We start from the raw sequence: 17,172 nt of genomic DNA on the forward strand, positions 1-17,172 counted from the left end.
TGACACTAATTCTAATGGTTTTAATAAATGTTTAATGTCTTGTTAAAGGTCGCCCGCCTACTGTTCTCACTGCAGATTTGTATTAATAGCACATGGGCCACTTGGTTTTAACTGTGTTGTTTCATCAGGATTTCAAATGTTTGGCAGACACTTCTCCCAAGTGATGTATTTAAAGAAGAAACACACAATGCACTACATAATAAACTGTCAAGGAGAACAATGGCAAACAGCCAGTTAGCGCAACGGCAGGGGAAACATACAGATTAACATGGACACAAAGAAAAAAGATGGACTATTTGGTGCATGCATTAGAGAGTTAATAAGCCCATACAGATTCTTACTAAAAAACCAGCAATAAATCCAAACGAATCCTGCTTTTAGCATCACAGTTTACACAGTGGTTTTAACACTGCCGTAGCAAGTGCCTACCAATTCCTGCAACCAGTTTGTTTTATATAAAGGCTAAAACCGGATAGTAATAATAAAATATACATCAGAACAAAACACCCCCTTCAGGGAGGCTGGATGTTGGACGTAATTTCATCCAGGGTTTTTTTTAGGTGTTCATCCCCAGAAACTCAAGGTGAAATTACAGCTTGTGATACCCCTGAAGGGTGCAGAGTAATTTATTTTCAGCAAGCCTCCTCAGATGAAGCTAATCGGTAACCTTGTCAATGTGTGCACTCAGGGCACCGATACAGTCGCACCCCCGATCTGCGTTGTGCCGGATGCAAAGCCCAGGCCCCAATAAGGATGTTTATTTAAAGGCCCAATGCCAGAAGGCTCCTTAAAGTTCCTACCATATTTTACAAACTGAAAGGCCATTTTTCACACAGGCTTCTAACAGGGCCCTTTCAGCAGATACAGCATCTGCCTCAGGCAGGTAGAGAAGCAGAGCTCCTGATTTTTCCCAGACTGGCTCCCCTCCTGTCTTTCCTTCCATGCTCATCACCCGATGTAATTATCTGGAAGAGAGATGGATTCCTTCAGAACCACTCCCATATGCTGGGATGCTGCTGGTCCTGCAGGCAGTCCCTTGTCCTCTTGCTCAGAGTGGCTCCCATTTTCAGTACACCATGCAAGGGCACCACAAAAGGACCCAATCGTGGGGGAGACGATCATCTCCAAACCTAAGGCAGGACCTGAAGAGAAGGGCTGACAAAGCAGAGTTTGAAATCAGCCCTGCCCTGCCTTACTAGAAACGTTGATCGCTAGAAACTGAAATCCACACATCTGACAGCCCTCTGGGGTGAGGGCTGCCAGGTAAAGATGGGGGAAGGAGAAGTGACCACTGTGTCCAATTTTGGTAACCGCTGTATAAAAAGGATGCAGAGAAACTGGAAAGGATCCAGAGGCGTGTGACAAAGACGATCAACGGGATGGAATGCACGCCATGTGAGCAGAGGCTGAAGGAACTGGGTATGTTTAGTTTGGAAAAGAGGAGATTAGGGGGGGGGAATACGATAGCAGTCTTCAAATACTTGAAAGGCTGCCATAAGAGGGAGAAAAATTGTTGTCTCTCACCACGGTGGACAGGACAAGAGGCAATGGGTTCGAACTACAGCCTAGCGGTTTTAGATTAAATCTGAGGGAAAACTTCCTAACTGTAAGAACAGCAAGACAATGGAACAAACTGCCTGGGGAAGTCCTGGAAGCTCCTTCACTGGAGGCTGCTGGATAGCCATCTGTCTGGGACGGTTAACGTTTAGACACAACACACTCTGCATCTTGGCAGGGGGGTTAGACCAGATGACCCTTAGGGTCCCTTCCAACTCTATCGTTCTGTGAGCCTCTCCTGCCTACACCATCCGCCACATGCACCGTCTTAGAAGAATTTACCAAATGGGTGCAACCCAGCTCATTCCATAGATTACAATGCAAGTTGATTCAGGCCCTACGTGAGTACCGGTTTACAAAGGGTTAATATTACATTATAGCACATACAGGAACAAACCCAAAATAGTAGGGAAGGGAGTATGGACTTATGGTTAGAGCTGAGTCAGCCTCTCTGGATTCTACTCCAGGCTCTGCCACCGACTCACTCTGACTTTTGACAAGTCACTTGGGGCCGGATTTGCAGAGGAACTGAGCACCGTTGACGTCTGTTGGAGCTACAGTTGCTCAGAGGTTCTGACAAATCCTCTGTGCCTCAGTTTCCCCTTCTATATAATGAGGATAATGCCACTTCTCTGCAGCACGGGAGCTTGTAAGTCTTCATTCATTAATGCACAAAAGGATCTTGGAGACCCTTGGCTCTCAGTATTGTAAGAGTGCACCCTGTGCTACTGGATTTTGTGTACAGAACAGTATATGTCAACTGGTCATCAATGAGCGCCTCTTCCACACACCCCAGGCCACTGCTGCATTGTGATTTCTTCTTGTACCAATCTGCCAGACATGTCCATAAATAAGTAAAGCAGTGGATTTATCTGTCCCACAAAACAAATGAGGTGTAGCTCTCCCCTGCGTCTGCTCTCCAGTGATCACCAGGACCTAGGCCTGCTCCACACTAGAAAATTAGGTCAGTTTAATATTTGTCAGGGGTGTGAAAAATCCTCCAACACCTCCCTCCCCCCCCCCCCGCCCCCGGGTGATGTAGTTAAGCCGACCTAATTCCCCCATGTAGACAGTGTCAGGTCGACAGAGCTCCTGCCTCTCAGGGAGGTGGATTACCTACAACAGTGACAAGAGAATACCTCCCCATCAGGTCTACACAAAAGCGCTACAGCTGTGCTTCTGTAGCATTTTAAGTGTAGACAAGCCCTTAATTGGTAGCTAAAGTAAGGGAATAAACTTGCAGGTCTGCCTATTGTCAATGCCAGCAGGTGGTAGAATAGCTGTGAAGGAGGTAACTGGGTCGGGTTTAATGGCCTGTGATGGGCAGAAGGCCAGACTAGATGAACTGCAGGTCCCTTCTGACCTGAAATTCTATGACAACACACAATACAGTAGCATTCCTGACAGGTTTCAGAGTGGTGGCCGTGTTAGTCTGTATCAGCAAAAAGAATGAGGAGTCCTTGTGGCACCTTAGAGACCACAAATTTATTTGGGCATAAGCTTTCGTGGGCTAAAACCCGCTTCATCGGATGCATGCAGTGGAAAATACAGTAGGAAGATATAGATACACACAGAGAACTTGAAAAAATTAATTCATTGATTAGTCTCATTAGAGTTGGTATGGCAACACCCATTTTTTCATGTTCTCCGTGTATCTATATCTTCCTACTGTATTTTCCACTCCATGCATCCGATGAAGCGGGTTTTAGCCCACGAAAGCTTATGCCCAAATAAATGTATTAGTCTCTAAGGTGCCACCAGTAGCATTCCTGTCACTCTTTGTGTTCTCACCGATGGCCACAGGAAAAAGGCCAGTTCAACCCCAGCACATGTGATCAAACAGGTATCCTGGATAGCCAACTGGGTGCGCCCAAGTCCATGGGCCTGGGTTCTTTTCTTACAGAATTTGTACGCTGATTTCACTCCACTGACCTCCATGGAGTCAGGCTCAGTGTACACCAGTAAAAGCAAGATCAGGCACCATGTCTCCAGACCACCCCCGTGAGTCTGGTTACTTTTCATTAACATAAACAAAGCAGTTATTGAGAAATGTCACAGCCTAGCCAATCACCATCACTCAGTGCACTGATTGTATTAACTCTGTGTTCAGGAGCGCTTTAACAGATGGTATATTATAGTGTCATTATTTATAATTTACCTCGCAAGTATCCCACTATGAGACAGTACTCCAAAGACAGTAGCCACTTCCTGTGCTTCAACAATCCAGTAGTCAAAAATCAAATGAGACGCAGCAGGAGAGGGATGATTTTAAGTTATACCTGTATAGATCACGTTAACGCAGCTAATTTCTTTTACACTTTAAAAATCATGTGAATTATATACATCCCTGAAGGTCTACATACATCCTCATTCACCGCTAAGCCCTAAAACACAGAAGGCTGCAAGTCAGCTAACATAGTGATGAGCATGGTATGGATACATAAGAGTTTCTCAATTACAGTGGCCAGGGCCTTAGTATAGGTGCATTTATACCTAAAAGCTTGGAGGCAGGGACTGTCTTTTTGTTCTGTGCTTGTATTCCTGATTCATGACTGGGGATCCCAGGAAGAGCTGCAACGTGTGTAATTTCCTCACCCTTAAAAGGCCACGTTACACTGCCGGATCAACATGAAGGGGCTTTATACTGTACATTTAGTGCAAAGGGGAATCAGGCCATTAGAAATTAGATGGAGAAACGTCATCTTTTATTGTCTACACTCACTGCCATCCCTGAAACTGCCCCCACCCTGCCCAGTTATTTACCACAGAATATTATAACCACCTCGCAAAATTCTGTCCACCCGCTCGCCCAGGGTAAGTCATTTTCTTTGACAAGTATGTAAAATATTACTTATTCCATCATAGCAGTAAGGCGGTCGGTCAATTCTGTGCCTGGAGAATCCTGCATTAAAAATGGCACTAGGTTGCCCTGTTATTCAAGTAACACCCCTGGTGGGAATTGTGGAAAAAAAAAAAAAAGAAAGGACAAAGCTCCTGCCCCCAACGGCTTACAAGATACATGTCAACCTTGCAAAGACTTGTGCACATGCTTAACTTCACACTCACAAGTAGTCCCATAGGCTTCAGTGGGACTATGCACATGCTTAAAGGTAAGTATGTGTGTAAATTTTTTTGCAGGACTAGTATGTAACTTACTCTCCTCTGTGTCTGTTTCTTCTCCCAATCTTTCTCTCTCGACTATATAGATGGTAAGCTTTTTAGGGCAAGGACTGTCTCTTACTATCTGTATGTAAAGCCCCTAGCACAACGAGGCCCAGATCTCAGTTGGGTTCTCTGGCTGTTTCTGTAATACAAATAATAATTAAGCAATAGATGCCATTTACCCAGGTCAAGTTAGAACTTGGTTTGGCCACCACCAAATTGAAACTGTGCTTAAGTTGTTAAATTCCACTATAAGACCTGCGTATTAATAGCAACACACACTATTTAATATGCATTTCTTCGTACCGCCATGCAATTTCCAGATGGTTTTTATGATGCAAGACCTCAGCACAGAAGCTAAATTTAGGGCCTGATCCAAAACCTATTAAAGTGAACTGAAGGTTTTCCATGGACTCCAGGAGTCATTGTATTAGGGTCTTTAAAAGGCAGGGAGAGGGAACAGAGAAGACCTAAAGTTGTGAACCAGTGGATGGGAATCAATGCTCCTAAATGCAGCCATCAATGCTGTGTGTCATGGGCTCTCAAGACTTTAGAAGTCTCTGGCTGCAAGGACCTTACATATCCTGAAATTTGTGCGGGACTTTAATATCTGGCTGGGCATAATTTCAACATCCAAGGCTACAATTAATTAGAAAAGTTCAGAAACAGACTTCAAAGAGAAACAGCAGAACTAAAATTCATTTGCAAATTTAACACCATTAATCTGGGCTTGAATAGGGACTGGGAATGGTTGGCTCATTACAGAAGCAGCTTTTCCTCTCCTAGAATTGACACCTCCTCATCCATTATTGGGAGTGGACTACATCCACCCTGATTGAATTGGCCCTGTCAACACTGGTTCTCCACGTGCGAAGTAACTCCCTGCTCTCCATGGGTCAGTATATAATGCCTGCATCTGTAACTTTCACACTATGCATCTGAAGAAGTGAGGTTTTTACCCACGAAAGCTTATGCCCAAATAAATCTGTTAGTCTTTAAGGTGCCACCAGACTCCTTGTTGTTTTAATTAATTAGAAACAAAACCTCATTTTCATCTTTCATCTGTGCATAACTTTGCACCAATATGCAAACCCAGCCATGATCAGCACTCCCTTGACTGCCCTAAAACAGCTCACCTTTGGCCCCTCCCATAAATCAGCTTCCCACACAGCGAACAGTGCAGAGCCTTTCCTGAGTTATGGACTTTGGCGCTCACCAGTGAGGACAAGGCTTAAAGGGCCACTCCTTAAATGCAACAATGACCAGTTTTGATGCCACAAACAAGTGACTGATTGTTCACTCGTACGGGATCACAATGCGAGTCTTCCACGTAATGGAAGGACTTGGTCACTAAACAGTAAAAACATGAATGGATCGTGGCAGAGCAAATTCACTGGGTAAGGTCAGAGATACCTATAATTAAAAGAAAGTTTTTCCAAGACACACACAACACCGCCATTTAAACTATTAGGATCGTTCAACGGCATATACCAGGGGTGGCCACTTGCGGCTCTTTACAGTTAAAGTGCGTCTCACGGAGGCCACCACGCCTCCCCCCCATTCTCCACCTACCAGACTGGGGCGGGGTGAGCTCAGGACTTCTGCCCCACGGCAGGGTGATGGGGCTAGGAGTTTCTGCCCTGCAGGGAGGGGGCTCTCAGGGCTTCAGCCCTATGGGAGGTGACTGCTGGGGCTCAGGGCTTCAGCAGGAGTGGGGTTGAAGTCCCAAGCCCCAGCAGGTATGCCCGGTTCCTGAACTTCTGAAGATTAGCGTACGCGACGATTAGTAAGTTTGGCCACCCCGGCATATATACCCAATGCAACCACCACAAAACCAGAAAGTCCTCACCTATCCCTTGTAATCTACAACCACTATGATATTGTCTTCCCCAGATTATCTCACCCACAATACACACACCCTGCCACACTTCCCTTCCTCTCCATGCAAAACATACAACCTTTAACTCTGACTGTGTGGAACGGTTAGAAGTGGATGTTTTAAACAACATGAACCAGTTGTAGGTTGCGGTAGGTGGACAAGTGTGTAGGGCGGTGTAGATTTTTAGAGAACGTGTGTGGGTGTGGTGTCAGAGGATTATTAATAGACGGAATGGTTTGGGTTTGTGTAGGGTTGGTTTTTTTAAGTGGAAATAGTTTGCAATGGAGTTTATCATTTCGGGGCGCCATTCTTGGTCAGAGTTATTTAGGAGATGGAATGAGGAAGTGTGGTGCTGTTTTGTTTTTTCAATAGAGGTTTGCAGTTACAATCAGATCCACTCTGCCCCTTTCTCTGTTGGAGGAAGAATCTTAGAGATAAGGGAAAAAATTCTTCTCGCTTCCCTTTTGTAGGGAGCTGAATAAACAGTCTCCAAAACTCTCTTTTCTGTTTCAAAGATAGAACTCAGCCTCTTTAAAATGAACCCATTTGTTAAAATTAACACAGCTAGTGAGTTCTACTGCTGTAGTACCTAGGAGCCCCGGACCCTGCATTAAGCAGTGTAGAGCTACAAAACAGAAAGATGGTACCCACCCAAAAGAAATTATCTTGAAATTTTGAAAGTCCCTGCTCCAAAGCATTCGAGGGGGAACATTATTTTCCTAGAAAGACAGGACCATAACAGTCCCATGGCCAATCTAGCCTCTGACAGCAGCTGATACCAGCTGCTACAGAGAAAGGCGCATGGAACACTGTATAATGTAGTTATGGAATAACTTCCCCATAGGAAAAGGGTCTTCCTAACCTTCATCTGCTATAGATTCATTTATGCCCTGAAGAATCAGGGTTGGTAACCCTTCCAAACATTTTGGGGGAAGAGGTGGGGAGTTTAATCCTTACTAATGTAGCTCTGGCTGTCCTAAACAAGGGCCAGATTTTCAGAAGAGCCCATGCACCCAACACAGAGCTTTTCAAAAAAAAAAAAAAAAACACCACCACCACCACTGGCCTAAATGGGAACTGAGTTCTTTTGCAAATCTGGCCCATGATGCCAATTCCACTGGCCGACCCAGCTGGACAAAGACACAGAGGGTAAGGAGGGGGGAAATAAAGGGAGGTTGATTTTGTCCTTCATAAACTTCTGTGGTAAAGCGTGAAGAGGTTATTGGGAAGACCAAAGAGAGTGAAAATTGCGAGGGGTCTTCATTAAATATTTATTTTTTAAAAACGACACACCTCACTCAGTCCCAGCCTGGTTTTTATAAGCCTGTGAGTGAAAAGATATTTTCTCCTTATGATGTCGCGGGTCTGGAGAAAATAAAGATAAAGTAGCCTCAGGATTCAAGCGAAGGGCACAGATTACCTTGATGAAGCGAGGGAAAGGACCACTTTACCTTTGTGAATTAGCACAGGCAGGAGAATGGTGCTTAATGCCCTGTGGACCCCTAGTCATCTGGCTGAAAGTTAATTTTCTTTTTCAAATGGGCTCAGTAGGATTTTAGCCCCAAGCAGAGACAAAACAACAGAATATTAGAAAGTTTGATCAGTGGCTGCTTGTAGAAATAACGGTAAATCCCAGTCTGATGCAGACAGCTTTTGGAAAGGTGTTTCCTGCACTAGTGATATTTTTACTGAAGGGGAAAAATCCTTTATTGGTGGAGTTTGTAAGATCCCTTGGAAATGACTGCAGCATCTGGATGTCCTCTTCGAAATACGGCTGCAACGACTCTTGCGAGAGAGTGGAGACTTCCTGCCTTAGAACAACCCTGACGTAAAGGCTTTCCAAACCGTAAGCTACACATTTCTCTCTCGGTTTGCGCTTTAGCAAGCTACTTAAGCAAGTGACCCTGCTTCAACCAGGTGACTGGTCCCAACGTCAGTCAACGGGACTATTCGCACAGTCAAAGCTAGCCACATGCCTAAGTATCCCACTGAATGAGAACCACAGTATATAGCTGTAGAGACTTGGACACCAATGAGAATTACCCCAGTTTTGCACGGCCTAACCAGTCACCATGCTGCGAAGTCTTAGGGCTGATGGGATGGACTGGATCCTACTGTAAGACACAGGGAGGAGTAGAAGCAAGTGACCCTTGCTGTAAAAGGCACAGGAGCTGTTCAAACCTGCTCTTCCATCAGCCATCAAAAAAGCTGTGGCCTAATGGATTATTTGCTTCCAGTAGCGCCCACAATGTACTAGGGCACTGCCGGATGATCCAGGGCAACCTGCTTGATTTTCTGAATTACTCCTACCGCCAGATCATCCAAAGAGCTCAGCACCCAATAGGCAGAGCTCTTCTGAAACATCTGGGCCTGGCTGCGGGTGAAGAGCCCTTCTGAAAATGCTGGTTCTCAGGGCGAAGGAAGAGGAGTCCGAGCCAAAGCCTAGCGAAGTCAATGGGAGCGGGCACGAGGTGGTAAAACGTAGGAAAGATCAGAACCTCAGCAGGTTCTGCACGACGCAGCCCAGACGTTGAACATAGTGCTCACGCGGTAGCTTGGAATTCTCTTTGGAGGCTGCAAGCGAACAGAGTCAGCCAGATGGAGCCCGTATGTGGAGTGGTGTGGAGAAAGAAACTGGGGGAAAACCACGGTCTATAAATTCCATCCAGCTATTTATATTGCGCCCACCACTGTGGTATCTGGAGTCAAGACGGAGTTCAGGTCACGCTTTGTCTAGTTTATAAGAGCATTTACGCTTCCTGCCAACAGGGCTATTGGCAGGCTGCCCTTCCCAACAGCCCCTTGTGGGGTGGCATGGGCTCCTGCTGTTCTGGGTCACCAACTGCTTGGTGGCCATTAAGGACGGCCTACGGCCTTTCTACAGCTTTCAGCTGGGATTCTTCAAGCACTGGCTTCCCTTTGCTCCCACTGAGCGGTAAAACTCCCACGGATTTCAATCGAGTACAGTGAGGCCAACACAGAGTGCTTCTGAAAGCCCCATCCTTCACGTTCGACACAGAGACTTCCAACGTAAATAGCCCTTTGTAAGCATGTCCCCTGCACCCTGCCTGGTGGAATCTGTCACACTGGCAATTCTGGTAGCTTGAAAACCCAACCTCTGCACTGCTTTTCACCTAAAAGGAGAACATTCTCCTTGAAGTTTCAGAAAGTGGGTTAGCACTGGAAAAGGACACTAATACATAGAGGTGCTTGAGAAATCTCACACACACATGCACCCCACACACAGGGCCTTGTAGCAACTGTTATGACATATTTCTAAACTGCAGCATGCGTGGGTGTAACCAAGTGACCTGTAGTTTGAGCCTTTCCCAGAAGGTAGCACGGGACACTCGGCCAGTGGCCCCATTAGCTGTGCTAACAGCAATCAGCATTTCTCCACACCCATAATCAATCGGCTTTGCAGAAAGAAATGTAACAACAATATTTCCACACCCCGTTTGATTGGATACCGTCTTCCCTGAGCAAGGGGAATAAACTCATTTAGACATGGAAAACCTTGGAGTCTGCTTTCCACGCTGGCTACTGATCTCCAAGCAGTCCACTGCTAGCACTAAGATTTTTGTGAATGCTCTGAGCCAAATTCTGTACTCAGTTTCGCTGGTGTAAATCCACTGGTTTTGACGAAGTTACTCCAGATTTTACTACAGTGTCACAGAGCAGTATGTGTCCCTCTGGATTCAACTGACAAGATTCCTAAAGGAAGTACACTTTATTGATAAGGGCCTAAATTTTTTTTAGCTATTTCCTGTGGGAATAGCATGTTGGTTGTGAGTTCAATCCTTGAGGGGGCCACTTAAGGATCTGGGGAAAAATCAGTACTTGGTCCTGCTAGTGAAGGCAGGGGGCTGGACTCGATGACCTTTCAAGGTCCCTTCCAGTTCTAGGAGATGGGATATGGAGAAAATCCCCATTAGCTCCAACAATAACAATTTGTTTTTTTGGAGCACTGGCGTTTAGATTTAAATGAGCAGTAGCTATATTAACAATGACATTTAATGAGGAATTTGGCTGAGGGGTCGATTCAGGAGCGAGTCTAGGCTTGTGTCTTTTCAGTGCTGCAAAACAGGTGAAATAAAAATCTTTGCCTCGTGAATAGGAACATGAGAACCAAACAGTTTTAGACTAAACTTTGGATCCGGATTCATGCTACCATCGTTTAGCACAGCATCAAAGAATTCTTCCCCTTCAGATGCAGAGTTCAGCCTGGACAACGCAATTTTGTAGCTATAAGTGTTCAGAAGCCTCTAAACTGAACTATTACCCCAGCCGAACGGAAATGTCCAAATCAGTATGGCACTAGTGAAGAGTGCAGAATTAACAGTATTGTCAGAGAGCTCAGATGAAGGTGCAGAGTGAGGAGGGGTAAGATGGAATAGTATTTTTGCCCCAGGTCCTTTTGAAGAGATTTAATTGCATAATGCTGAATATATATAGGATGCTTTCAAGGATAAGCAGCTGGCTTCAAAAAAATTACTAAGTGTGAGTTGTGTGTGTAATCTGACAAAAGTTTCCTTCCACTGGAAGAGCAACTTTCCGCATTAGTGCTGCAACACACAAGCCTGTCCTATGGGCTAGGCAGCAAGCATATGCCTTACAAGTGGAGGAACAAACACTTTTGCAGAAGCCCTATGTGGTCTCACTCTTCTTGACCCATAGCTGGACTGCATGCTTGAGCAGTCCAGAGTTTGTATGAATTCGGATTAAACCAACAGGGATACTTGGGAGATGGGGTGGCAGAGTTATTTCTAGTGGATGATTGCATGATCATATAGACCAATGGTCTCCAAACTTTTTTGATTGCGCACCCCTATCAGTAAAAAATTTTTGAGCACGCACCTCCGCCTGACGAAGCAAAAAAAAACAAAAACAAAACAAAACAAAAAAAAAAGCACTCCTCCTGCCGTGCACCCCCCAAAGACCACTGATATAGACCAGCAGATGGTTCCAGTCTAAGGCCCCAGTCACGCAAGGAGTTGCACATGGGTGAGGCTCTATGATTTCATCAAACTCCACTCATACAGAGCTCTTTATTTCTCCAAATCCAGGAGAGGAGTTAAACATGTTTCCTCCCTCCTACTCTGACTCTGGTCTAGGCCAATCTAAGCGAAGAAGGGCATGAGATCCTCTGAATTGGAGGTAAACCCTAGCAGGGAAGGCTGCAGCAAAGACGACGAAAGAGGAGGCACAAACACAGGACTCTATTCCTAGGGACAAGCTGGCACCCAAAGGCAATATGAGGGATGGGGAGGAGAAGACGAGAATCCATGGGACAAGGATTGCATCCACAAATGCCCCTAGCCGTGTCATCTTGTGGGGAAACTTGGTCAAGCGTTCTGGTCGAGGGCAGTCTGGAAGTGGCGTGTGCTTTATTTAAATATTCCATTTCTTTGCTTTAGCCTCAGTAGGGTTACAGATCTTCCAATCCTGGGATGCAACCTGTGTAGCATCATGATTTTCAACTGTATTAAATAGGCTACAATACACTTAAAAACATTAGCAAACTGTACCAAGCTGCAAGAGGGCAGGAGACCCATAAATGATTCTACGAGGGAGTCTAACTGCAAGGGGTAAGGATTTCTACTTACACAACGAACCCAGAAGTGCTAGCCTTGGGAAGCCAAGGCCCAGCTCACAGCAGGAGAGTTTTACAGAGTCCTTCCAATAGTGCTAAATGGAGGAGGAACCTAGCTAGATGAGTTGGGGAAAAGATCGAGAACCACTGCTGTAGAAGAGCAACTGGCACTGGGAGCTCTCAGAGCCAGGATAGGGGACTAGCCGGACCATTGACTGATTCCTTTCTGTGGGACTTGCCATGTCGTAAGGTACAATTTTTACATGCCTCAGTCTCTCCAGAGAACAGCCCTGAGGTCTCAGCGATAGCCCCACTGAACAATGTTCTGGGATTGGTTCTGCTGCTCACAAGGATGAGTGTCACCCCACTGCAGACTTTCCTGCTTTAATCAATAGTAAGATGAAGCAGTAGGCTACCCATACTCCCCCCCCTCAACAACGAAACAATACTCCAGAAACAGAACATCTGAAACTGGAAATGGGTACCCTGGTCCCACTAGGAGTCTCCAGGAAAATTTCCCCCAGGTGGACTGAGCATCTCAGCAGCTCCTGTCATGTATAAATACACAGAAAAAGTCAGTCTTGGTGCTCAGTACCCCCGAGACTTCCCAGCAATGCCTCACAGCTAAATTTCACCTGGAATCCTTGCACCAACAGAACTAAAGGCTCAACCCTGCAGATAAGCAAGGACTTAGCCAAATTATAAATATGAAGTCAGCCTGCAACGAGTCTCAAACACTTTTGGCCTCTCCCACTAAGGCCCCCAAGTTGGCAAAGACTTAAGTCCAGAAACAACTTTACACACGTATCAGAGGGGTAGCCATGTTAGTCTGGATCTGTAAAAAGCAACAAAGAGTCCTGTGGCACTTTATAGACTAACAGACGTATTGGAGCATAAGCTTTTGTGGGTGAATACCCACTTCGTCAGACACACTTTACACACAAGTAGCCTCACTGCAGTCAAGGCATACAGTAACACTCACACTCGGTCTCTGCAGGATTGAGACCCAAGCAATCAGTGTCTTAGGGAAGAAGGGAAAGAAAAGTAACAGGTAATATGTACAGTAGCTACAGACCCACACACTGTGTAGCACTCTTGGCCAGCTTTCTGTGGCAAATTCCCCCTTCTCAATGGTATTCCATGGTAAACTGAGGCAGCGTGCAGGAAACACTGTGGCAGGTTTATGTAAAAAGTTTTTAAAACTGGGGCTCTCTTGGAATTAACTATGAATCAGTAATGTAATCCGTACATTATGCCTGGTGTTAAATTTCATATTAACTTAAGTTTACTTTGCATTGTCCCTAATAAGGCAATTGTCAATGTCCTGCATAACTGTATCACAGACATTATCAGAAGCAGACGCTTGAAGTTTTGGCAGCTGGATAAGGGACAGTTAGGGCTTTCAGAAACTGGAGAGGAATGGGGGGTAATTTGATATTGTGGGATAAACACATTAGCAGAGTTTTTGCTAAAAGATTCATCAGGGAAATACGTAACAGCGTTGATATCATTAGGCTTCAGAGTCCACATGTTACCGATATAAACGGGACAGTTCATGACTCTCAGAGCTATTGTTTTAGGCTCTCTGAAAACTCATCAAGACAAGACTACATCATCTGACACTGTGATCTCAGCTGGAATGTCTCCTTCCCAACCATAAAGGATTAGGCTCCGGATCATTTTTAAAATGGAAACTAAGAATCTAGAGCACAATTCTGTAGCAAAAGGCAAACGTCGCAGCAGATTTCACAGGGCTACGGAGTACGTGGTGAGTCAAAGCTGTCGTAACTGGCCCAGCAACAACAGGTCAGATTTTAAAGTTTTGGGATCCTTCCTGATTAAAGGTATGATATACAATAAGATATCAGTTTCCCCCAGAAGGTGTCAGTTCCCCCTAGAGTACTTACATGTGGTTCATCTGCTATTATTGGTAGGAGTAGAATGGTCACACCTAGAGGCCTCAACCAAGCTCAGGAACCCCGCTGTACGAGGCACCGTACAGACATCTTAAGAGGAAGTAGAGTTTGTTTTCTAAATAGACAAAGACAGACAAGGGATGGAAGAGGAAGGAACAGAGAAATGAAGGGACTCATTGAGGTCATGCAGCAGGTCAGTAGCAAAGCCAGAAACAGACTCCAGGTTTCCTGACTCTCCATCCAGTGCCCTCTCCCCCAGACCACCTTGTCTCTCCAACACAGATTCTCAATTCCGCAATGCATCCACCTTGCATTCAATTCCTGGATCCGCCAGTCAATCCTGCCTTACAGCCACAGAGAAATGCCACCTCCGTGCTTCCCGACTGCAAGTCCACAGTCCACCAACAAACAACTCGACCCAGAGGCGGAATTACTCGGGAGACTTCCAACACCAGCAAGAGTCACCACACCATGCACACGCGAAGCCAGCCGGCTCCAGCACAAGACCAATCAATAGGAGCACTCAGATGTTTAGCTTATCCGGAGTAGATTCCTCTCTGTCCCCATGAACTGGAGGGACAGGGTACCAGTCTCCCCAACAGAAAACACTCTATCCCGCACCTTTCCCCCTGCACATGCAGAGAGAACACCTTTCCCCTGCTTCATGCAGCAAGGCCAAGGGAGCTCCCTGGTCATTTCACCTGGAAAGGGTAAAAGCCTCTTCCATACATGTATCTGCGTTCGGTTCCTGGCTTTGCCAAAGCCTGGCGTTTGTAGCCAGGTAACCCGGGGGGGGGGGGGGGGGCATTTCTATTTTAAACTGTGCTGCTGCCTTTCACAGCGCGGAGGGTGGGCAAATGCCACCCTCCGCTGGCGGGTCAGTCCCTGTTTAACAGCTGCCTCTCTTGGCAAGCCCAGCAGCCCCCGCCACCTCCCGGCGGGCCAAACCTACCTGGTCCCATCAGCATCTGCACATCTTTCTGCCCAGGGCCGGGTGTGAACTCCGGCTTCAAAGGCCCAGCTCTGACAGGCGCCAAGCCAGCCCGTGTAAACGCCAGTTCGAAGCAGACGGGAGCAAAGACAACACTCTCCCCCCAACAAAAAATAAAACCGATCCCCCGGGAGATTGTGTGTCCCCAACTCCGGCCATCCAAGGGGATGGGAGGAAGGGGAGGGGTCCCTGCGTGACCCCCCCAGCAGAGGGAGAAAGGCGGGGAGGGGGAAGCAGGCGCTGCAAGGAGCCGGGGGGGCGAGTGGCCTGTAGCGGGACCAGCAGCCCCCCCGTTCACTAACCTCATTCCCGGCAGCGGCAGGTCCCGGCACACGCCCCGCCGCGACTCCTAATCCCACCTGCCCCGGCTCACCCCGCGCCCCGAGACAATGGAGCCAGCGCCCCACGCGCGACCCACGCGGGGCGAAAGTTTCTCGCTTACCGCAGGGCTCAGCCTCGCCCGCAGCCCGGCTCCTGCCGCCCGGGGTGGCGGGGCTCAGCCTCGCCCGCAGCCCGGCTCCTGCCGCCCCTGGATTAATCTGCGAGCCGCGGAGGAAGCGGGCGGCGGCAGGGGGGGGAGGACGGGGGAGGCGTGATTCCCTCCCGGCCTGGCTGGGCAGGGAGGGGCGGGCTGGCCGGCCGGGGCCCCCTGCTCCCGGGGGCTGCCGAGAGAGGCTCTTTGTTCTGTAATCCCAGTAAGATTGCCAGCCATTCGCCCCGGCGCTAATCCCAGCCCCGCTCAACAGCAGCATCCATTGGCTGCCATTTACATACAGGATTAGCCAGCCCGCAGCCCGGCCGGGGGGGGGCCTGGGCATGGCCCGGCGCCACGGGGAGGGGCAGCGGGCGGGCCCCCGGGCGCGGAGAACAGGGCCACGGGGAGCCGGGCGGAGAACAGGACCGTGGTTCTCCAACTTTGGTACGGGTGACCCCGTTCCCCCGGAAAGCCTCGCAGAGCGACCCCCCTTCTACATGAAAACCGCATTTTTAAAAAAAGATGTCACACGATTCTAAATGCTGGAGGTGACCTGGGGTGTGGAGGCTCTAGGGTGAGCAGACAGCAAGTGTGAAAAATCGGGACAGCGGGTGGGGGGTAATAGGAGCCTATAAAGGAAAAAGACCCAAAAAATCAGGACTGTCCCTATAAAATCGGTACATCTTGTCACCCTATGTGACCCCCACCTAATAACCTTGTGACCCCCCGTTTGAGGGACCCCTGGAAGCGGGGCAGTGGGTAGAGTGACCAGATGTCCCGATTTTATAGGGACAGTCCCGATATTTGGGGCTTTTTCTTATATAGGTGCCAATTACCCCACACCCCTTGTCCCGATTTTTCATGCTTGCTATCTGGTCACCCTAGCAGTGGGGCAAGGGTGGGAGGTCTGGCGGAGAAGAGGAGCAGAGGCACTGAGGGGAGGGGAGGGGGAGGGACGTGTTGAGAAAAGCCAGGAGGACAGGTCACGGGATGGGGGTGGGAGCTGTGAGCACAGGGTGGGGGTGTCAGAAGGCTGCAGGTGGTCTTTGGCACCTTGGAAAGGTGCTTGCTGGTCTCCCTGCCTCTTCCCCCTTGCCCAGCCCGGCGGCATGGGGGTGCACCGATTTGCAAGGAGAAACGGGGAGACATAGGGGGGGTGCTTTGGGTATAAGCCTGAAGCAGGCTCAGCTATAGGGACTCCCAGTTTTCCTGGGCATCGGGTCACCCTGCTGTTTTAGGGGGGAGGGATGTGCTTGGGGAGGGGTGGCTGGCAGGGATCCCTGAGACGCCTGTGCACTCAGCCAGCCTCTTGCCACTGCCAACAGCCCCCTCCTGCCGGCAGTCAGGTGTTCTGCAGGAGTGGTGGCTTGTAACTCCAACAGGGACCCCCAGCTGGCCCTGAAAACAGGGAGACGCGGGCACCCAGCCTCAACAGCGGGAGGGGAGGGATTTACAGTGCAGGCTTCCCTACTCTCCCTGGCCTGGGGGAGCAGGGCTCCCCCGCAGCTGGGGTGTGTCCACCATCTCCTTGGTCTGTCTGCTTTAACCTCTGGGAAAGGAGTCAGTTGGGTAGAAAAGAAATGCGGGGGAGTTGTTCTG

General features: G+C 48.0%; 1 protein-coding gene across 16 annotated transcripts in view; it reads right to left on the minus strand.

The window, feature by feature from the left end:
- Window positions 1-15,786, minus strand: part of GTF2IRD1 (GTF2I repeat domain containing 1) — a 174,489-nt gene extending 158,703 nt beyond the window's left edge. For 7 of the 16 annotated variants that reach the window (XR_006176255.2, XR_006176254.2, XR_006176253.2 and 4 more), the window contains exon 1: window positions 15,541-15,680. The gene's annotated coding sequence lies outside the window, so the exon portion shown is untranslated. Of the gene's footprint in view, window positions 1-4,713; window positions 4,755-14,098; window positions 14,223-15,400; window positions 15,510-15,540 lie in introns of those variants that run through there. The other 9 variants (XM_065573176.1, XM_008166146.4, XM_065573177.1 and 6 more) reach the window with 8 other exon arrangements.
- Window positions 15,787-17,172: the final 1,386 nt, after the last annotated feature.

The sequence above is a fragment of the Chrysemys picta genome, chromosome 19, assembly GCF_011386835.1.
Source record: "Chrysemys picta bellii isolate R12L10 chromosome 19, ASM1138683v2, whole genome shotgun sequence".
NCBI classification, from domain to species: Eukaryota; Metazoa; Chordata; order Testudines; family Emydidae; genus Chrysemys; species Chrysemys picta.